The sequence below is a fragment of the Dromaius novaehollandiae genome, unplaced genomic scaffold (assembly GCF_036370855.1).
Source record: "Dromaius novaehollandiae isolate bDroNov1 unplaced genomic scaffold, bDroNov1.hap1 HAP1_SCAFFOLD_33, whole genome shotgun sequence".
Taxonomy (NCBI): domain Eukaryota; kingdom Metazoa; phylum Chordata; class Aves; order Casuariiformes; family Dromaiidae; genus Dromaius; species Dromaius novaehollandiae.
In genome coordinates this window covers 3,065,259-3,068,408 of record NW_026991456.1, presented here as the reverse complement: position 1 = coordinate 3,068,408, position 3,150 = coordinate 3,065,259, and the positions used below count along the sequence as shown (strand labels likewise).

The window sequence follows — 3,150 nt, the reverse complement described above, 5'->3', positions numbered from 1 at the left end:
GGCCAGCAAAGCTGGGAAAAGCAATGCAGAAGAGGCCAGCAAGAAAGACCTGAGGCTGTGACAACACTGGGGAGAAAACCCTGAAAGGGCGCCAGGAAGACACACAACAAGAGCGGGCTCAGAAGAGGTGTGGCCAGTGAGGCCTCGATGATGGCTGCAAAGATGACTGACTGCAAACGGCCACGATGTGGAGTCAGAGCAACAGACCACCCCCTTTTAGCTGCCTGCACAGAACAAGACACAATCCATTGGAGCAATGCTGACGAGTCAGGCCAGGCAAAAAGACAGTGGATGCCTGCCATGCTAGTGCTGCAGAGCACGGGCTGTGCTCCTTGAGCACAACGAGCAAGAGCAACATCAAGACCTGAGCAAAAGAGAGTACAGCTACAACACACACCACAGACTGCACAACAACACAGACACAGGCTGGAGCCGCTCTGCCTAGCACATCCTCACTTTCTGCCATGCACACCCCACTGCCTCATGCACACACACATCCCGAACCACCCTCCACTCTACACTGAACGTCAGCACACACCTGCGCGCGCGCGCACACACACACACACACACAGTCAAGACACCCCAACACCCTTTGCCCATCAACTTAGCTCTTCCGGTGCTCTGCATCACCATCGGTCCTCAAGAGCCATCCTCAATGGCAGACCCATCTTCTCCGATCTTCCTTTGCTTGCCACATTTGCCTTCACCTGCCACACCAGAGCACAAGTAGTCACCCCCGTGCCAGTTGGCTCCAGCCTCACCTGCAAGAGCACTCTCCACCAAAGCACCATGGGTGCTCCGTTCACCTGAACTGCGCCAATTCCAAACACCAGCATCCTGGCTGGGGGGAAGCCCATGGCACCTGGAAAAAACAAAATAATGAAGCCACTCTTCTGGCAGGCAGCGCTCACCAGCCCTACAATGCCCAACACCAATCCGCTCACCTGAAATCCTCAGCCACGCTTGGGAAAGGCCCACACCATACCTGAAAAAGCACAGCAAAAGACATCACCAAGAGGCAACCCGGCATCACCCTACCACGCCATCAGATTCTGACCCAACAAGCTCCCCCTCTTACCTGCTCGGGCTCTTCTCAGCACTCTACTTCTCCTCTTCACAACTTCCTGCAAAACCTGAGACAACCACACCTTGAGGTGATGCCAAAACCACACCCCACCACAACAGTACCTCACTACAACACCTTTGCCTGCTCTGCTCACCCATCTTGACTGCTGGGCCATTGGCCGCCACGCCAAGGCCCACCAGGCACCTGTAAAACCAGAACAGCGCCAACGAGACAACAGCCCTACACTGGGCTCTGCCTCCTCTCTCAGACCAACACTCACCTTGCCCTGCTCCTCCCGGACGCAAGCAACTTGCTCTCCACAAGGCTCCACACCTACAAGCACAAAGCAAAAATTAACCAGGGAACCACTGACCACAACACTCCTTCCAACAAGGAATCTCTAGCTCACCTTCTTACGGCATTCCCCTTCCTTCCTCCATCTCCCTCAAGAGATCCAAACACTAATCCGCATCTGCAAAAAAGCAATGTAAAATGGAACACACAGATGCTGACCAATCACTGTCCCAGCCCATCACTGCCACACTCCACGCACTATCATTCCTAACACCCACAGGCAAGGCAGCTCCAGCCCCGAACAGACACACAGACACAAACATGAAGGAAAGCCCTATGCAAAAAGAACTATTCCCATGCATAAGATGCTGCCAGCCAAAAAGCCCTACAATGCCACAACCACACAGCTCTGATGCTCCGGATGAGCCCACGGAAGAGTCAGACGCTACTGCCTGTGATGGAAAGGGGCCAGCAAAGCTGGGAAGAGTGATGCAGAAGAAGCCAGCAAGGAAGACCTGAGGCTCTGACGATGCAGGGAAGAAAATCCTGAAAGGATGCCAGGAAGGTGCAAAACAAGAGCGGCCTCAGAAGAGGAACGGCCAAGGAGGCCTCAATGATGGCTGCAAATGGCCACGATGCAAAACCAGAGTGACACGCCACCCCTTTTAGCTGCCTGCACAGAACAAGGTGCTATCCATTAGCACAATGCTGATGAGTCGGGCCAGGCAAAAGACAATGGATGCCTGCCGCGCTAGCGCTGCAGAGCATGGGCCATGCTCCTTGAGCGCAAACAAGAGCGACATCAAGACCTGAGCAAAAGATACCACAGCTACAACACACACCCCATAAACTACTCAACAACACAGACACAGGCTGGAGCTGCTCTGCCTACCACACCCTCACTTTCTGCCATGCACACCCCACTGCCTCTGCCTCACACACAGCACTCATCCAGAAGAGTTCTCCATACTACACTGTATGTCAGCACACACACCCAAGACACATCGACACTTTGCTCCTCACCTTAGCTTTTGCAGTGCTGTGCGTCACACCATTGGTCCTCAAGAGGCATCCTCAATGGCAGCCACATCCTCTCTGATCTTCCTTCGGTCACCACATTCGCCTTCATTGCCTGCCAAACCAGAGCACGGGAGATCACCCCCATGCCAGCCAGCTCCAGCTGAAGAGCACCCTCCACCAAAGCGCCACCGATGTTGTGCTCACCTGTGCCGCACCAACTCCAGATTCCAACATCATTGCTGTGGGGACACCCATGGCACCTGGAAAACCAAGACAAAGTTACTATGCTGCCAGGTAGCGCTGACCAGCCCTACAACAACTGAAACACCATTCTGATCACCCATTCTACCTCACCTGAAATCCTCAGCCATGCCTGCAAAGGGCCGACATAGTACCTGAAGAAGCAAAGTAGGCAGCCCCAGAAGCCAGGGTAGGGGTCAGAAGCAGAGCCACAGAAGGGCAGGTGGCACTAGGTTCACAGGCATGGATATAAGAAAGGAGCTGCCAGGCAAGACTGCAAATTGGTTCCTGGTGGTTCCGAGAAGTACAACCGTTTCTTCTCTCTCAGCACTGAGGCTTAGGCAAGAAGAGAGGTGAGTTCATTAGCTGAGGGGAGGTTGGTTTTTGAGCTCTTCAGGCACATGGGCTTACTCACAGTCCGCTTTGCTTTCCGACAAGGTGACTTCCTTTCTCATCCTACTGCAGTTACAGGAAGGGAGAAGGCTTCCTTCCCTCTTCATACAAAATCTGGACTCTTCTACAAGTCTGCA

The 3,150-nt window shown here is 53.7% G+C and overlaps 1 long non-coding RNA gene across 3 annotated transcripts; it reads right to left on the bottom strand.

Annotated features, from left to right (window-relative positions):
• Nucleotides 1–578: 578 nt before the first annotated feature.
• LOC135326635 (uncharacterized) lies at nt 579–2,470 on the bottom strand. Of its 3 annotated transcripts, XR_010386930.1 has the most exons (7): nt 2,384–2,470; nt 1,476–1,538; nt 1,347–1,399; nt 1,079–1,133; nt 945–985; nt 807–862; nt 579–707 (listed from the first exon to the last, which is right to left on the bottom strand). It is a non-coding gene; the product is annotated as an uncharacterized LOC135326635 (long non-coding RNA). The 3 variants fall into 3 exon arrangements; XR_010386931.1 differs by lacking the exons at nt 1,347–1,399; nt 1,476–1,538; nt 2,384–2,470 and adding an exon at nt 1,221–1,272; XR_010386929.1 differs by lacking the exons at nt 1,347–1,399; nt 1,476–1,538; nt 2,384–2,470 and having other exon boundaries at nt 1,079–1,211.
• Between the last annotated feature and the right edge of the window lie 680 nt (nt 2,471–3,150).